The following is a 20,186-nucleotide window of genomic DNA, read 5'->3' as shown; positions in this document are numbered from 1 at the left end:
AGGCAGGGAGTATATGGGAAATCGCTATACCTTCCCCTCAGTTCGGCTGTGACCCTTAAAACTGCTCTTAAAAAATAGTCTTAATATAAATAAACAAAACAAAACATACAAGAACTTTTTGGCTTCATGATCTGCACATGTGATGTGCTTATTCATGCTTCTATTTAGAGGCTGGAAAACTTTATTTGAGAAAAATAACATTTATTAAGACTTAATATTAAGTCTGATACTTATTCTTCAGAAGTCATTTTATTCTCAGCAATTCCATTCACATAGGAATTAACACATCCATTTTGCAGATGAGAAAATTGAGTCTTGGTTAAGAAATTTATGTAAGGAACTTGTGAGGGTGAAGATCTAGCAATCTGTAAGCCTCTAAGAGGCATGACTGGGCTTCCCTGGTGGTGCAGTGATTGAGAATCTGCCTGCCGATGCAGGGGACACGGGTTCGTGCCCCGGTCCGGGAAGATCCCACACGCGTGGAGCGGCTGGGCCCGTGAGCCATGGCCGCTGAGCGTGCGCGTCCGGAGCCTGTGCTCCTCAACGGGAGAGGCCACAACAGTGAGAGGCTCGCGTAACGCGAGAGAAAAAAAAAAAAAAAAAAAAAAGAGGCATGATTACAAATCCAAAACTACTTTTTTTCCCCCACTAAACCATCATGTCTCAAACCTCCAAGTATCGGTCAGTTCGGTAAAAATTTCATAAATCTGAGTAGGTTCACCTTTGTGATCTCTGGCTCTTATAAAAGGAAATTAACTGAAAGCCTATGTCAGGTACTCTTTTCTATCACCTGCTAGTAAAAGCTGAACTACCTTAAGATGCCTCTACCTTACTGTAAAAATACATTCTATAAAGGGAATCTGAACTAATATTTCAATGGCAATGAGCAAAGAAATATAATGGCAAATACTAAAACCAAAGTCTAAATGAGACTGTTTTGTCCCCCCACAATAAGATTTCTGGGAAAAAGAAAAGCAACCATTTCCAAATACTCAGCAGAAACTGGAGACTGGACGAAAAAAAAAAAACAGAAAAACCTGCAAAAGTGACTTTAAGCAGTCTGTGGCACATTCTTCTGTACTTGATAATGAAACCAAGTATTTTTCTTTTAAAAGGTTAATATAATTGTGATTTTTAAAAAAATTATAGTTGCCTTTAAATGCTAATACATGAGGAAAATATAAATGAGAGGCAGAGATAATTAGCATAGTTCTTTTCTATCAATTAAAAGGTCTCTCTTCACCAGATTCAAAACCACCCATTTCCATTATTCCACATATAAGCTCAGTAAGACCAAATTATTTTTTCTGAGGGAGTAACATAATTTGTGTCTGGCACACAGTTAACATTCCTGAATGAATGAAAAGTATGAATGAATTTTCATTTGGAGACAAATTAGAAATATAAATCCACACTTGCAAAGAAAGGCTAGTCTCCTAACTGACTTCACCTTTTATTCTTTTCAGAATACAATTCATTGACAAATACCTTTACCCTAAGTTATACATTTCACAAAATAAAGACATGGTTAATTACCTGTTTGAGGGCACACCTTTTGCCTACCTTCATTCACTGTTGTCAGAGACACTAATAAACTGCTTTAAAACTTGCATAGCCTCCTAACCGGCTGCAGAGCAATGCCCACACTCCTTAGCAAGGCACGGAGTGTCTACCTCTGCACAAGCCCAGGCAGAGACTGTGATTTAGCAAATCTGGGCTGAATCCTAGACACCTGTAGAAGAAAGAAAGAAAGAGAGGAAGAGATAGAGAAAGAAAGAGAGAAAGAAAAGAAAAAGAGAGAGAGGAAGGGAGGGAGGGAAGGAGGAAGGAAAGGAGGAAAAGAAAGGAGGAAAAAGAGGAAAAAACCCCCCAGGAGATTCTGTTATACAGCCTGGATTCTGGAATTACAATCTCCAATTTACAAATGATGAAATTTAAGCTCAGAGAGTAAGGGAAATTACCAACATCACACTGTCAGCTAAGAAGGACCCCAGATTATATGGACCTTTGAACTCTAAAAATAAAGAACCTTACCTCCTCAAGAGTAGGAACTACAAAGCTTCATCTCTTCTTCATGCTCTTTGTTCTTTTCCTTTTTCTTTGTTTTTAACTTCTATCTGAACGAAAAGGATCAGATATCTTAAAAGTGCTACTTGCTCATTTAGTTTCAGGCAGAAATATTGGTTTTGTGCTTAAATACATTATCTGCCTTGGAAACCTGAGAACTTCTGCCAGAGACTGGGGGATTGTTTTTAAAAGTCAAAACTCCCTTAAAGGTGCCTGTTAGGAAGGGTGGTGAATGTTCTCTTGCTCTCTTTCTTCCATATTCCTCATTTCAGGTGTCCTGCATGCTTCTCAACATGCTTGTTTTTCTAGGACCTTTCAGAGTGATTCCGGTGGTATTACTGTAGAAATTACCACCTGGTATGGACAAAGGCACTTTGTAAGCACCCAACTACAGTTAGAGAGGTGCAAATACCTTGTTTGATGGGGAAACAACCTATGACCAGGAAGAGACTTAAGGGGAGAGTTTTAGAGTCAGAAAGTCCTGGGTGAACATCTGGTCTCTACCCGGTCTGGTGTGAGTCACTGGACACGGTACTTGTTCCTGCATATAAAATGACTGTCTCACAGGAGTGTGAGAATTAAATAAATTTGCATATGTAAAGGACTTAACACCTAATGGAAGTCCATAAATTGCAGCAACAGGTACAGTAGTATGATCTGAATTTGTGAGAGCCAGAAGTGTGTTAGGACACGTGTGGTCAGGACTAAGGCCATGAATAGCCAGAGGGGACGCGGGGTTGGGCGAGGCCTCTTTTCCAGGTATAGAAAGAAACTGTAAGAGGGAATGGTGCTAAAGGAGCCAAGACAGGCCAGAAAACTGAATCTACTATACCACCCTTGGCTACTTGTCTGGCTGATCCTGTCACACAAAGGTATGTGATCTGACTCCAAAATCCTGCTTAGGACCAAGAGGATTACTTTGGCTGACACACTGTATGAAATACCTACTCTACCCCCAATCACAGAGAGATACAAGAAAAGAAAGTGGGCTTCCCTGGTGGCGCAGTGGTTGAGAGTCCGCCTGCCGATGCAGGGGACGCGGGTTTGTGCCCCGGTCCGGGAGGATCCCACATGCCGCGGAGCGGCTGAGCCTGCGCGTCCGGAGCCTGTGCTCCGCGACGGGAGAGGCCACGGCAGTGAGAGGCCCGCGTACCGCAAAAAAATAAAAATAAAAAAAAAAAAAAAGAAAGTATCCAGCCCTCCAGGAACTTACAGTCTAATACAACAAAGATTAATTCACATGAGAGACAGCCACTAATTACTTCAAAGAAGAAGGTATCTGGAAAGAATTGTGACTAGTTGTTAAAACGGGCTTATTCCATACCAATACTCCTAAACAATCTTATGCCAGCAAATATTTCACTTTATCCAGTTTGTTAAAGCTACCTTCACTTCTAAATAAGAATGTAAGTAGTGTTAAGCTCATCTAGTAGTTACAGGTAAAATTTTCCTAAATTAAAAAAAGATACTTGCTATGTGAGTTCAGGAAATGCTATGTTTAAACTTTCTTCCCAGACTTATTCAATAGACCTACCATTAAATCTCCTATCTTTGAGCGACAGTAATCGATCGAAATTTAATCACAAGAATACACAGATTATGAGGTCATATTTTGTCTACTAAAGTCGGGTCTTTCCCCTGAATTTGCACTTTTGAATATTATGATATAAACTATGAGTTCTAATCTCAAAACACAGCATTTGAAAGGAAATAGCATATTGATTTAATGTTGACTTTTTTGCTTGACTGGAAAATTTAGTGATTGAAGCTAAAAACTGTAAATTCATAGTTCACTCAGAATTCATAATTTTAGCCTATTCTTAAACATACGTACTATAAGTTCAATTTTTGTCACTGAAAAATCAGTTATATGTAGCTTATTTCAAATTTGCCCCAGTGCCTTCTGTAAGAAGCCAAATTATAAGAGCTTTCCCCAGAGCAATTTTTCCTCTGTGTATTAGATGACTCGCTCATAAAAAGGAACCCTCACATCAAGCCAAGTATTATATGAACAAAATGGCAAAACTGATAAAAGTTTAGAATTACTATCCCCTGACAAATTCAAGATTGACATTTTTAAAAGCCACAATTTTCCTTTCATTTTCCCTTGGAATCTGAAAAAGAAAAATATTTCATATTCCTTCAATGCTAAACAAGAAGTAATCAATGCCCATTCAAAAAAAGTAGTGACAACAATCTAAAAAATTAGAGTTTGTTGCTGAAAGGTTCATAAGAGATAACTCAAATATACAGGCCAATATTGCATGGCAGTACTCACTTTTTTTTTCTTTTCTTTTTTTCCAGTGTTTATTATATACATGTGTATTCTTTTTGAAATTGCGTTTTCATGCTCTTCACTTATCTTTTGAAGTGGTAGCTTTTTCTTTTTTTTAACCTTTTAGAGCTTTATTGTAGTGACGTGGAAAGATGCTCAAATATAAAGAGGAAGAAAAAGAAAGTTCAAAACATAGGATGTACACTGAAAAAAAATATGTGAGACCTTAACTAACAATTAATGTTGATTTTCTCTGAATGGGAGGGGGATCGATTTTTTACGTTACCTATTGCTACAACTTATAATTAAAATTTATTACCTTTGTAATTAGAAAAAAATATTTTTAAAAGACAACTTTACAATTTCTTTTTATAGGAGATTACATGCTTGAATCAAGGCCAAAAGAAATTTCAGAAATTCAACGTTTAAACTATGAGTAGGTAATAGATACAATTTTTGTTATATTAAAACAGGTAATTCTTACTTATAGATATATTCATTGGTCTCTATCAGTGGCTTTTCTTTTGAATTTTTGAATTTTATTTATTTTTTATATGGCAGGTTCTTATTAGTTATCTATTTTATACATATTAGTGTATACATGTCAATCCCAATCTCCCAATTCATCCCACCACCACCACCCCACCACTCTCCCCGCTTGGTGTCCATACGTTTGTTCTCTACATCTGTGTCTCTATTTCTGCCCTGCAAACCAGTTCGTCTGTACCATTTTTCTAGGTTCCATATATATGCGTTAATATACGATATTTTTCTCTTTTAGATCCATCCACGTCTCTACAAATGACCCAATTTCGTTCCTTTTTACAGCTGAGTAATAGTCCATTGTATATATGTACCACATCTTCTTTATCCATTCGTCTGTCGATGGGCATTTAGGTTGCTTCCATGACCCGACTATTGTAAATAGAGCTGCAATGGACATTGGGGTGTATGTGTCTTTTTGAATTATGGTTTTCTCTGGGTATATGCCCAGTAAGTACTCACTTCTTTTAGCAAGGATTGTACATGATTATTTGTGAGATCATTGTTATTCTCATAGTATAAATTTATAATGAAATAGGGAATTATAAAGGATATTCTTCTAAAAATTTTCCTATCTCAGGAATTTTGATCTTTCTTGTTTAAAACACTCTGCAGAATTTTACATATCCCAGGAAAAGACATTATTTCCAAGTTATTACTTTTTACTACAAAAAACAGACACATGGAAGGCATATAGTTTGTCACTGCAAATCACAGTAATAAATTATTATTCAAAAAGAAAAAGTCTGATAAGATACAATAAAGATTTTTAAAGGTAGGCCTGTTAACAGTTATATAAATTTCTCTGCTAAAATGATTTATTTCTGCTTTACTATTACACAGATTAGAAATAGATATATTTATTTTCCTACACAAACATAATCCACAGATGATTTAATCAAGATAATTTTTTCACATAATCACGTTAGATTCTTACCTTTATGGTAAAAGTAAGCTTTTTTTTTTTTTTTTTTTTTTTTACCTTCGAGGAAAATAACACTTGCTTTTTTTCTATTTAAAGGCTGGAAATGGAACACTCAAATGCTGGACAACCTGATATTTTCAAAATAAAATTCAACTGAAGACATGCTACATCTATTGACACAAACTGCAAGTCAATTTCTCATTGATTCTGTGAAGTTATACTGAACAAGAGGTAGAGAAAAACCTTTTAGCCAATGTGCTAAATGACAGTCACTCCTGTTTTCCCCAGTTGTATTATGAAATGTTCCATACATGGGGCCCATGTCATTACTAGATCTGTTAACAGTTTCACAGCTCAGAGCCTGGCTTCATTTGTTAAGCATCAAGCTGCCCTATCACTTGTATAGAGCTGAAAAGGTTGTTATGGTTCATAATGTAAAACTCACAAAAGTGCACAGCTGCTGTTCATATTCTCAAAGAAGTGTGTTATAATAATGATGTCACGGAAAAAGGCTGGAATCTATTACATGTCCCAGACAGCCAAGCCATTCAATCTCTCCAGCCAATGCAGGTATATAGGTTGCACTATAAACATTGTGGTAGCATCACAGTAAGGCAAAAAGTTCAATACAAAAAAAAAAAAAAATCACTGAGGGCAGGTAATTAGGACCTATTCATAGCCCTGCCTTCAGGAAGCTTCACTTAACCACTGGAACTACCCAAAAAGCACGAACATCACCATCTGTCTGATACCCTACTGTGAACACAAAGCTTTGCAAAAATTGCAATATAAATCATCAGGCTCTTGAAGGAAACTATACAAGGTCATCTAAACAAACAAAACAATTTCTCTTTAGCTATAATATAGATCTACACAGCAAGTGTGATAAATTGAATCCTGGCCTCCAGAGAAATGCAAAGCAATAATACATTATTAATTTTAAGAGCTAATCTATGAATTAAAAAACTGCTACCACTTGTTATGGCACAGAATGTTAAGTAGCTTCAGACCCTGGCAGATAGAAGAGAAGATGTAGAAGAGACGTCTGGTTTCCTTATTTTAGTATTCTTGCATAACAAGACATACAAACCATTTTCCAAGTGAGAATTTTTAAAGGGATTTTAGAGATATATGAATATTAAATAGTTTCTACTGTATACATTTGCAACATTTTAACTATTTTCATGAAATTACAAATTAAAGAAATGAGAAATTTTGAGCATCAAAAGTACAAAAGACAACTATTAAAATTATTTCAACGCTTTTGAGATAAAAACAGAGCAGATGCTGAACACTGAAAAAGGCCTAAATTCCAGTTCCAAATCTGCCACTAATTACTTGTTTAATCTTAAATAATTCATTTAACAGCACTCAATTTCAATTTCCTTCACTTTAAAAATGAAAACCATAAGAAATGACAATATATGAAGTTCCACTTTCCCACAATAGTATTTCTCAACCTACAGTCATCAGGTATGGGAGGACCAAGCCTCTGAATGATGACAGCTCAGCCAGACTTGCTTAGGCAGGCCACTGTCCTATGCACTGAACACGTTAATTCATTTAACATTCCAACAAACCTATGTGTTAGGTACTATTATTATTATCCTCATTTACAGGTAAAGACAAGTAGTGAACAGAAGAGTGAGAATTCACATTCAGGACAACTGACTCCGGGGCCAGCTCTTTTCACCGCCATATGAGACTACTGCATTATACTGAGATATTCTTTGGAATGAAGAGGTCTAGTTGTTTTAATTTTCTAGTAATAGGGAAAAGCAAAAATTTAAGAGTGGAAGGTTTGCTGATTGAGGATACTGCAGTGTTTTAGATCACAGCTGTTCTACAATACAGTACAATATGCTGAGAAAGTATTAGATAATCCCTAGCTCCTACTCAGTTTCATTTTGTTCACAAAATGCAAACATATTCTCAGTGTCACACATATGACCATTTTATCTGCTTGGACATACTCTATCGTATGCCTGCAACTCCAAGGTAAAAATTCTTAACACCTGCTTATATTTGGTATTATACTCTAAGGCTAGAATTCAGTCCAATAATGGTATGCCATAAAGTGGCAGCAACAGTTAAATGTGATATTAACTATAAGATGACATTTAAAAATAGTATCTGTTACATATAACTACAGTTTGAAAATGAAATGTTTCAACCATGATTATTTATGACTGAAGGCAAACCCTACTTATGAGCATGAAAACGGCTCTGTTTAATTTACTGCCTATTGAGACTTGTTTCTTTGGTTGATTAATTATAAGTAAACCAAGAATAGTTTAATCTCAGCAGCATGAAACAAATATTCAGAAGTTCTAAAATTTGTTTACTATCTTGACAGGAGTACGATATATTCACAAAATTTCCTACATGTTGCCAGTCAGTTACGATCACTAATCAGTTAACCTCACAGATAGAAAATACCTTACATATTTTTTACTTCTTCATCAAAGTGGTGAAATGTAGAGATTCTTTTCCTCTATTTTAATAGGCCACATAGCTCTAAAATCTCTGAGAATTCAAACTCCTTCACTGCATCTTCACGCAGCTGTGAAAATAAAGTTACTCTGACTGCATTTAAGCTCTTCCTTGCCACAATATGATACACATGCCAAAGTACAGAAGAGGAAAAGAAGAATCAATTGACCAGCACCAGGGCTACACAAAACCAATCCTCATCCTCCCCCTTCCTCCTCTTTCTGAAGCAACAACGACAGGCAGGTAGAACTCAAATCCGACTCGCTTTTCTGTCTTCTAGTCCTTCACCTGTGCCAAAGGACTATGTAATCAGAGAACTCCTCTTACAGCAAATAGCCCCTGTACAAGGTAAGCGTAGAAACAGATTCTAAATCATGTGAAACGTTTTGGGCACAGCTGGCAGAACACCTGTTGGGCATGGATGAGTGATGTGTGAAACACAAAACAACAGAAGCAAAGGGCTGTTCACACAGCTCTCACTGCACACTTTTCAGACAATTTTAAATTTACTCAAAGACTCTGATGAAAAAGCAACAAACTAGAATTAGATTAACATTTTATTTTTCTTCTTGAGCACTGAAAGCCACGCACTGAAAATAAGCTCCCCAAAACGAATCGTTATCAATTCAATTCAACAATCTCACGGATGTGAGAAAGTCCTATAAAATGCTAATTTTTCTTCCTTTTACTTGTTTATGTGGCCCACACCACCTGCTAACTTTCACCATAATTTTTAATCTTTTTAAATGTCTACATATATTTTACAGATAAAAATGGAAACCCTCTACAAAGAAAATATTACTTTCAACTTTACTATTTTGAACTACTAAATGTTTACTCACTCAAAGTTAATAACCAGCACTTTCTTTTTCTTTCATCACCTATAGGAGAGCCAGAGTGCACATTTCACAACTAAAATGTAGAAGGCGTGTAAAGAAAGAACCTAGTTGAATTTCGTAAGATTTTTCACCAAACCAAAAAATTAAATAAAATAAAATATGGCTTCAGTCATTAAAGTTCCAACATTCGAATAAAGTATCTGACTTTCTACCTCTGAGAACTTGTTTCTAACCAATCAATACGCATTTACTGCATCCTTATAATGTACCTACTACCATGTACCTTAAAATTCAGATCAACTTTTCTGCAGGGAGTTGGAAAAAAACAGAAGCAGAGAAATCAGTTAAACATCTGTGCCAAAATCCAGTCATTCAAGGATGACAGCCTTGGAGAGAATTATGAAAACGAGAATGCACTTTAGGGGTGAGCTCTGGAGACCAAAAGAGGATGAAGTAACAGAACTCGGTAACACATTCAATTCAGCATAAATTATGGAGAGGAACGAGTTTGGTGCAATTACAGTGGCCTTAGTGCGTAGTTAACGATATGGTAAAGAAACGCTGAAATGAGTAGTAATCTAAGTTGACTAGCAATCCAGCAGCCTCATAGTAATTCAGCCTATACATATTGTACAACTCAGTAAACACTATTTCTTCACATGTTCGACACTTGTGATAAAGGCAAAAAAAAATCTTTAAAAACTTAAAGCTCTGGCAAAACTACAGAAATTTTTATCATCAGGAACTATGACATGTTGACAATATCGTAAGCAATGTTGCAGAAGCCTGAATTTATAAGAAGTCAGGTGGAAAAATTAACCAGACCCAGTGTCTGTGTCTTGAACAATTCTTGCTTTGTTATGTCATAAATGTTTGATTTTTACATCATCATCATAATAGCCCCCCCACCAGGCATTAGTATTATTGGCTTAGTTTCTAGACAAAAAAACAATTCAAGTTGAAGCACTGACCACACTGACTAACCAGAATACTGTTGAAATTCACCAGGTACTTACAGGACGGCTGGAGTCCTTCAGTTGTGGCAAAAGTAACCTAAAATGGCTTTGGCTTTCAAATGTGTCACACCAAAACAAGACATTTTCCTAGGTAATATCTGAAAACAGTTACATCAAACTATGAAAATCTGAAAATATAACCACTAACCCTAAAAACTGGAAAATAACAAATGAGATTTTTTGCTACATATTACCAAATTGTGTTAGTAATATGCCACCTCTACCGATTGTTTCCAGCAAGAAATTAAGAGAAAATAAGAAAGCTATGGCTAGATATCAAATGTTAGTTTTCAGTTTGCTTTGGACCTGACTTTAAGTGACAAAGCTTATGAATTTTACAAACTTGACAAAGTCAAGAAACTCATACTACATTAGTCTAGGAAAATTTACAAATGTGCAAGTACAATGGGCCCTCAGGCCCACTTTCAAATTGTAGTTTAAGTTTTCATGACAACCTCATAACATCACAGACCACCATATTGTCAAGAACTGTTACTTCTATGTTGAATAGTTTAGTTATTACCCTGGTTTTAACTCATAGTGTTGGTTACTCCCTAATTATAAAAACTGTAAAATTATTCTACCGCAAAGGAGAAGTGTGGGAAAAACTTAAATTTGTAGTTGTACTTCTTTTTGGCTCACATACAGAATTCTCAATCTATCACTTTAAGCTTCTGGTTCCATCACCAATTTCCTTAATCCTTTGCTGAAAGTTGGTGATTCCCAATTTAGGATGTCAGAGTCCTAAAAAAATGTATCCGTCAAACGGTAAAGGGGACACAGTGACTAAAAGCTGAGTTTATGTTATCAGATGGTCTGGGGTCTTGGGCAAAGCTTAAAAACCTCTCTTTGCCCTAGTTTCCCTTCAACACAGGGTTGAGGTAGAAACAGGGTATTGTGGAAATTATAATGTGCTTTTAAAGATGGTGTGGCATATGGTAAATGTAGCTATTATCATAGTTTGTTTGTCTTTTGGTGCCTAGAAATATGCAGCATCTTGAAGCCACTACTACCTCCCTATGTTTGAAAAGCTATCAATTCAGCATGCTCTAATCCTAAATTGCAAGGACCAAACAGGAACTTTAAAAAATATTAAGTGATTCTGGACTGAGATGGATATAAGTATTTCTTCCTGTTTCTCCCACTAGACAACGACAACTAAAAACTCTGAACATCATCTACAAAATACACATAGGAAGCCTATGGAACGTGCAGAGGAGATGACCAGCTAGGGACCTCAGGACCCAAGGGAAACAACATGGCTTAGAGTTCCCTAACTTTCTTTCTGCCCCACATATCCTAGACTGAGGCAGCATTATCTTCAATGTACTCAGGGAACTAATATACAAGTGAGAAATGTATAGTTAAACATTGTGGTTATAGAGTTCAGCCTTTAGAGCCCTACATAATTACTTGCTCAATTCGTGAACCTTCTGCACCTTCCCACTGGTATTCTCTTTTTTTGACTCCCCAGGAAGATGGTTTCCCTCCCATCAAACAGTCGTGCCCCAACTCAGTTTAAACCCTTTCTCACTGTTCCCCTGAAAACTAATGAATTTGGTTTGTTTTTGTTCTTTATCTCTGGTTTTCTTTTCATTTTCCCCATGAGGGTAAAGAGTGTTCTAGACATAACATCTTTGACCCCAGTAAATACTGTTCACAACTATTCTTTAGAACCAAGCCAAAGGGAGGTCTTACCTCACTGCCATTATAAGATGATTCTGTCAATCATTCCATTTCCTACTTGGGCATCTGCCTGTAGAACTTTATTCAGCCCAGATTCTGTTTCATATGGATTAATATCTTTCCAATACATACCTAGTATCCACCTCAACTTTCATTCATTGTTCTGATTTCCCCTATTTTATTTTTGGCCCTTTACAAAATAAAAATATTCAACATTTGCCTTTACAGCAAACCTATATAAACTATCTAAGACTTACTAAAAATAAGCTAGACAAAACACGCACAGGAGGAGGACTCATCAATCCAATAACCGACACTTCGCTCATGCCTCAGACCACGAACCAACCTCAACTCCCTCACTATCCCATGAAACGTTTATCTAGTCCAAGAAGCTTATCTCATAACTTAAACTTGATCTTTGCCCTTCCTCCAAACCACCATGTGTATTATGTATGGGTATGTATGTGCTAAACTTTTAAAATACACATAATTCCTTTGTATACTACGCTTTATCTTGTGTTCCCAATTACTTCATGTGTTTAAGTCTTGTCCACCAAATAAAATCACAACTTGATTGAAAACAGGAACTAAATCATATTCTTATAATTTTTCCTACACTATAAATAGCACGGTGCTAAAACACAAAGCAGTTATCAATTTACTCATTCAGTGCATGACAGCTGAATCACTGCTAGCTAGTGCATTGAAGGCTGGGGATGAAGAGGAAAACAGAAGGCGGTGTCTGTCCCCAAAGGGTTCACTGAGTACTGTGAGGGAGTCATGAAAACATTTACATTGAGAATCAAATCAGAGATGTAGTCAAGGCATTATGGGAAGACGGAGGGGAAGTACCGAACTCTGCCAAGGAAAGTATCACAGTCGAAAAAATACTTCCTTCAAATAGAATCATGAAGGATAAATAAAACTTCGCCAGGCAAACCAGAGAAGAGGCAGGAATGACCCTCCAGAAAGAGGAAACAGCGCTGTGCCAAAGGAGAGAATCATGAATGAATGAGCCAGCAGATAAACTGAGGAACCATTAGAAATCAATAGGCTATAATGTAGGGAGGGAAAGGGCAGTGACAAGGACAGAATGGCAAGTAAGGATTGGATGAAGTTGAAGGGCCCTGTATGCTACAGGATGTAATCCTGGAAGCATTAAAGGTCATGGATGAGAGCGTGGTAGGATCCGATGTCCCCGCTGCTCCTGAAATGGTAGACAGTTTGGAACGGGGAAAAGTAGACAGATGTTAGGAAGCTATTTTAAAGTACAACTGAGAAATGATGAGGATTTGAGATAAGGGGTGCAAGAAGTGGAATCATGATCACTGGAAGTATAGGTGTGGAGGACATAAACTGAGTGAGAGGCAAGCCAAGGAAAGACTGTGCGACGGTAACACTTAACATGAATCTTTACCGAAAGTCAAATCCATTCTTAGTTTGTGAATAAATGTTTCTTCTACCTTTAAAACTGTAGTTCTCAGTGTACAAACAAGAAGAAACAGGTCAAGACTGACATTTTAGAGCCTCAACTGGAAACCAAGTTTATCCATCTACCGATCTTGGAATGTCTCTCAAACACTAAGTGTGCAGAGATCACAGAATTCCGTCTCCCCCACCCACCCCAACCTGTCAAAGTGAAGCCACTGCCAACATACCTGTTCATCAGGTTTTCTTTTGAAATGGGTATAAATAAAATTCACTTCAAGGCAGTAAACAGAGTCTAGTCACTCTTTCTGTGCGGCCTCTATACAACTTGACTTCTCGCCGTCACTAGTACCTCCCCTTTACCCCCTACCCCAGATTTCAAATGACTGCTTTAACACCTTAACTAACCTCTGTGTGACCTGGTTAGACATATGGTGAATTGCCTGTATATAACTTGACACACAAACTCATTTTATGGTTCTTCCCTTAAAATCAATGATTTAATTACCATGAGGTGAACTATGATGGCAAATCTGACTTGCTTTAGATACCAACCAGATAAACAGGCTGCTGATAACTGAAGTAAACAATGTTCTTGATGATTATGCCCAGTACATCCACATCAGATACATTCACTCTCTTGACCACGCTGAAACCTATTAAATAAGTAAATAAATGGAAAAAAAAATGCAATGTGAGGTTCACATTACATTTCAACAACAACATGCACACAAAACCTAAAACTTTCACTCCACTACTGGAAGCAACATAACTTCAGAAAGGTAAAGCATTTTCCTCTCAAATCATATGCCAGTATCTATTTATTCTGTTCATCCTAATATCCTGTGAGCATCTACTATATCTACGCACTATGCCTTCCCTGAAAAGTACACGAAATCTTGCATTTCCCCTCCGGTAAAGTGACTGCCAATAACCGAATGAAAGCGGCATCTACCCAAAGGCTACCACCTCGTCCTTTAGTTCTCAGCTCTAATACTGCCTCCCTGAAAGCTATTCACTGAACACTTTGGCTACAACAGCATCTCACACATCTTCCAGTCACTCTCTGTCCTTTCAGCTTGTTTCACTGTGTACATAATAAGCAGCCTTGTCCTGAGGTACATTATTACTCTCTGTGTTTACTCTGTGTATGACTATTGCTACTGGACTGTCAGCCTCCACAGAGCTGGGAAGCATCAGTCTCGTTCACCACTGTATCAGCAGTGTCTAGAAGAGGGCCTGCCCTGTACTCAACAGACATTTGGTGGCCTAATGAGCGCTTCCAAATCCACAAGCTACCAAAATATTAAAACTCTGCTGTAAATAAAATCCTAACAGAAAAGGGTTTATTTGGTACTTCTGTGAGTTCACGAGACCCAGAGAGATGCATAACCAGACACCGACAGGCTAACGTAAACAGATTTTTTTCATTTTGGCTTCTATCCAGCGCTGTCAGTGAATTCAGTGGCAGTCAAAGTTAACTGCCCTTGAAGAATATTTAAACTGCCTCTAAGATGAAGAAGGGAGAAAAGGAATATAAGGGGAAATAAAATTAATAAAGTTAATCTTCTTACTGACAGAAGCATAAATAGCACAGTCGTCACTCGAGCATCAAGTTCCCATTTTTTTCTAGGAGTGACTGTGGTTGTTAATGCGCACACTACACTGGAACGGATAATACAGAAATTGTGGGAGTCTACATAAGTTGGCTCCTCTGGAGGTCAGAAGGAGATCTGGATCAAATAATGTGAGGGCTTTGTTCAGTACTACTATAAAATATAAAAGAGGAAAACTGAAACCAAAAGGCACACAGAATCTTGCAGTATCTTACTTCCAAAACATGGGATGGGACAGAGCTCCATTTTCAGAATCTGTTTTCTAAGAGAACCCAATATTAATTGCACGTTGATGTGTAAAGCACACAAAAGTCGCATCTTCTCTACTTTGGATCCCAGACTCTCAGTTCTGAAAGTATAGCCCATTGTACATAATTCCCGGGTCAGAGGTGCAGTAGACAAATTAATTAGTCTATTAAGTTTCAGTCGTACCCTGGCACTGATGTTTAGGTTAGCACCTTCAGCACCAAGTTTCTAACGTTTAACTATGCTGCCGTTTGTTCCTGAGAGAAATTAGGAATGAAGGGGGGGAAAAAAAAAACATAGCTGGGAAAAGTTCCCACTGACCTAAAGGCAGAAACATGCACGTGAGTCAGGGGTAGACTGATGTATTCATAAAAAGGAGAAAAACTTCAGTTGATTAGTTCTTGCTATTTTAAGTGATTAGGAGAAAAATAAATGGCTTCATATCGAAGTGAAATTTAAATAGCATTTAACACTCTACAAAATCAACCTAAAAAACGATGATAATTTGTTATGACTTAGCACTAAAGAGAAACCAATTATTTCATACGACGAATCTGTGAAGCATTTCACGAGAAGATTAAATACTTGACTAAATATTTGTGGATGCTAAAAATGACTGAAATGAACCAAATCGCGTATTTGAAAAAACAGACACGAGACGCAAACACAAACGCACAGAGGGAAAGAGGGAAAGGAGGGGAGGGAGAGAGAGAACTACCAGTTATCTTTCACCTTATAGCCAATAGCTACTGCAAGGTGTATCCAAAAGAACAACATACCAGACATAGTTTGAAATTCAACAGTAAAAGCAAAATTTGTTGATTTTCAAAGAGCACAAAAGAATACCTCTGCACTATGTAGGAATTTTCTTTTCTCTTAAATTTTTCCTTTTCTTTTATTCAGTGGGGTCATGGTAAAGTGGAATGTTTTCACGGCATCAGTGACCCAGATGTGTGTAAGATATTAGGCTCTAAAAGTTGTTCTATGCATGAGAATTGGGTGTTGAGACTGTCTCAGGTATCTCTGAGAACAGTAATAAGAAATGAATGACTCAGTTTCTAATGACACTATATGTCAAAGCAAGTATCTGTTACATATTGAGCAACCACACTATGTTAGAACCTGGATACACCTACATCAAAGTGATGTTAAAGACTAGGCCATTTAAAATCCAATCAGAATGCTGGATTACTGAAAAGGCAATCAGAGTAACTATGGCTTACCACCTTCTCCTGAATATCCTATTATTTGGGCTCTATGAAAGCTTAGGTTCACCTAATTCTCCCCAAACACAGTGCCATTAAATTGAGGATTATTAAAATTTATAATTCATTTCTTGGAGTTTTTCTTCAGGAAATAATCAGATATGTTCAAATAGAAAAGAATTCTAGAGGTAAAAAAAATTAATATTATTTATAATAGCAAAAAGCTAAAACAATGTAAATGTCTAACAATAAGCAGATATTTCAATAAATTATGATATAATAGAATATTAAGAAGTCATTGAATGTCATGCTTTCAAGGAAAATTTAATGGGACAGAAAAATTCCTAGATTACGGCAGGCACATAAGGAAGAACTGTTAAAGGAAAAAAAAATGCAGTGTACAAAACCTATACAAAAACTATATGCATAGTTTGATTCCAATTTTAATATATATGCACATTATATGAAAACATATTACATATCCATCTTTTGTACATAATATGCACAGTCATACAAAAAAGAGGAGAAAAAGACACACCAACATGTTCACAGAGGTTATCTTTGGGTAGTAGAACTGAACACAACTCTAATCACAAAAATATACTGCTTTTATAATTAGAAACGAAGCTACAGTAGCTACTGTAATAGTTTGAGCCAAGTGGAGTTGATCACAATTGAAGATAATGTTCCTTGTTTAAGTCATCAGTGGAACAAAGGATGAGTTAGATATTCTGAATGATGTCCCCCTCAACCACTGCCTTAGACCCCCAAGTCCAACCAAGTCCACAAATCGTGATAACCTCCAATACTATCTTTGTCTCAGGTATGATTAATCCCTGTTCTTAATCCCTGCCTCCTCTTAATTTGTGTATTAATCAAATTTCTACTTATCTGTGACATGCATTGTAAAAATGCACAATATTTCTGTATCTATGGCCTTGGAATTTCTTCTCTGAGGCCAAAAAAGGGTGTGTGTGTATGTATATATTTGACAAACTCATTTATTTATGATAAACTGCCTCACATACGGCAATGGATATTTTTACAAGCTCTGCTGAAAAGAATCCCATCCTTCAAACTGACAGTTACAGTTTCCCCAAAACATGTCATTTTAAAAGTGAGTTTTTAAATAGCACTTTGAATCAACACTGCCAACTTTTTAAAGTGTTTAAAAACATGCAGTTACTCCCTAGATTCTGCTTAAGATATAAATTATTTTGGGGGCAAAGTCCATTCCAACCTCTCTCTTATAGACAGATTTTTAAACCATCATCTGTGTCACCTCTAAGCATCTCCTTGTGTAGTTTTCTTTCCATCATTATGAGATTAAAGCAAACAGCACTCTTTTTTGTTCTCTTTTGTGTGGTTACCATGGTAGTGACCTGAATTTTGCACCTAGGATAACCCTATTTGGGGCAGAGGAGAGAAGAAAGGGACCAAAAGGATGTTAGAATAAGTTCGGGTAATGGTCAGCACCTTTAAACATTTACTTTTCTCTTGGAACTGCCTTTGGCCAAAATCTATAAAACTATGACCTGATCCTCAGCTTCCTGGCATGAAGTACGTAGGCTTATGATGTGAACACCATGAAACTGGCAAGGTCAGCAACCCTTTCCCTTGCTCGTAAGAAGAATTAAAATTCTGTTTCTCCCATCTCCAAAATTTCCACCTCAATCTCCCCCTAAACCTAGTCAGGCCCTGGTTCACAGGTTCTAAAGACCAGACCATGGAAATACCACGTGGTGACTGAAAGTCTTTGATGGAAAACAGATGAGACAGGACACACTGCTTGCCTAGCACTTTTAAATGTACAGCTCTCCTTCACTGTCTTTCAGGATGTCACTGTAGGTGACACATAGAAAGAACAGCTAGTGTAAAAGTTTTGTACATTTTCTACTTTCATGGGTTATCTCAGTTGTCAACAAGGTGATTTCCCTGAATATCTGCATCAAGTGAACCGATGGTTTGAGGTATTTTCAAGTTTTTCTCCCCTTAAATATCTTTTACAAAGAAAGGCCAGCAGTAACAGATAAAGGCCAACAGGCAGCAGACATGATTGAAGGGTGGAAGACGCAAGAGGGCTACAGAAGTTCACCAACAGCCTGCTTCCCTACAGGGCTCCTCACACACCCCTCAGAATTCTAGAGCCCTGAGGGACATGACCTGAAAACCAAGTAAACAGATTCTGCCCTCGCAATCTCAGAGTTGATATTCACAGTGCCGACTCTTCTATAGAAAAGTCCATGACACACATCATTTAAAACTTTAAAGTTCAGAAGCTGTCACTAATTTTTTCAGCAATATTTTACTCCATTGTTAGGAGGAAAATTATGTCATCATGGCATTTTTAAATCTGAGGGATCATAAAGGTAATAGGCCCAAGTTCTTAAAAATGCATTATGTCTTCTTAAATTGCTTTAGAGGAAAAAAACACTATATTTCTTGTAATTCGCTAATTAACTATAAAGCATAAAGTCATGTGAAATCTTATTAGATAATAGAAATTGTTGTAGTAGCTTCAGAAAGGAAAAAAAAATAAGCTATGATCCTTATACCTCCCAACTAGCCAAATAAGATATCTAGAAACTTAATACATCCTGCCTCACTTTTGCTGAGTCCTCATAAAACTGACAAAACACAAGACAGAGTAAAGTTTTAAAGAGTCAATAAAAACGTTTTTTAAAGTACTCTGAATACCTTAAGTGTTATAATAAGACCTCATTTCAAAGAAACATGGCTGAATGCCATGAAAATTTGTTTAATTCTATTACATACCCTCAAGAGGCAGTCCCTCTTGCTAATGAGGGCAGTCGTTAGCATTTAACGACTTCTTACTTGAAAACACAGACATTTAATAGCTCCTACCACACTACATTGTAATTGTTTGTTGATGGCTTTTTAAAATTATTTGTACTTGTAAAACTTCTCACTAGGCAATAAGGTACTTGAGAGTTGAATGTAGGTTTTATTGATCTTAGTTTGGTTACTCATTAATGCATTCAACATTCTTATTGTATACCTATTAGCCATATGCTAAATACAATAAGTATATATGGAAAAAAGCCACAGTCCCTATCTATCGATACTTAAGAAAAAAAAGTTTCAGAAAACAAATGATTGCAGTTTACTGTCTTAAACACTGTGCCACAGGAGCACAGGGAAGTGACAGAGGGCTCACCTGGAACAGCGGGGAACAGGGCAGGTCTGAGCTACAGTGGAACAGGTTCTGAGGGCTACTGGGAGTCAACCACAGAGCACATGATGAAATACAAAACCCAAAGACTGAAGCAGCACCATATATCAAGAGCCTCATACGCCATACTGAGGATCTTGTACTTCATTCTGTGGAACCGTTCAAGAACAAGTTTTAGAAAAGTCACTTTGACTATAAAACAGATACCAGAACGGAGGAAGCAAAACCGGTTGCAGGGAGACCAGTTAAGAGGACAGTTATGGTGATTCAACTGAGAAATGATGGAGTCCTTAACTAAGGCTGTAGTAATCAAAGTAGAGAATGGTAGGCACGCTTAGGGAGTATTACGGAAATACAACAGGCAGGATTTCAAAACCGAGTTGAGGAAACAGAGAGCAGTCAAGATTTCATGGACAGCTCCCCAGTTTCTGGTTTTGGCAACAGGGAGAACAACAGGGGTTTCCTAAGATAGAGAACATAGAAAAAGAAGCAAATCGGCGTTGGGGGGGGGGGCAAAAAACTTCAAAAATACCTTAAAAACCATTGGTTCGGGCTTCCCTGGTGGCGCGGTGGTTGAGAGTCCACCTGCCGATGCAGGGGACGCGGGTTCGTGCCCCGGTCCGGGAGGATCCCACATGCCGCGGAGCGGCTGGG

General features: G+C 37.3%; 1 protein-coding gene across 22 annotated transcripts in view; it reads right to left on the bottom strand.

Moving 5' to 3' along the window:
• Positions 1-20,186, bottom strand: part of BMPR1B (bone morphogenetic protein receptor type 1B) — a 454,241-nt gene that overhangs the window by 243,115 nt on the left and 190,940 nt on the right. For 14 of the 22 annotated variants that reach the window (XM_055085837.1, XM_055085836.1, XM_055085841.1 and 11 more), the window contains exon 1: positions 1,564-1,869. The exons of 2 other annotated variants lie outside the window; for them this stretch is intronic. The gene's annotated coding sequence lies outside the window, so the exon portion shown is untranslated. Of the gene's footprint in view, positions 1-1,563; positions 2,118-4,345; positions 4,743-20,186 lie in introns of those variants that run through there. 6 more of the 22 variants (XM_055085855.1, XM_028491658.2, XM_055085860.1 and 3 more) reach the window with 5 other exon arrangements.

The sequence above is a fragment of the Physeter macrocephalus genome, chromosome 7, assembly GCF_002837175.3.
Source record: "Physeter macrocephalus isolate SW-GA chromosome 7, ASM283717v5, whole genome shotgun sequence".
NCBI lineage: Eukaryota > Metazoa > Chordata > Mammalia > Artiodactyla > Physeteridae > Physeter > Physeter macrocephalus.
Note: the sequence above shows the minus strand (reverse complement) of the source record. Positions and strands in the feature narration are given on the sequence as shown.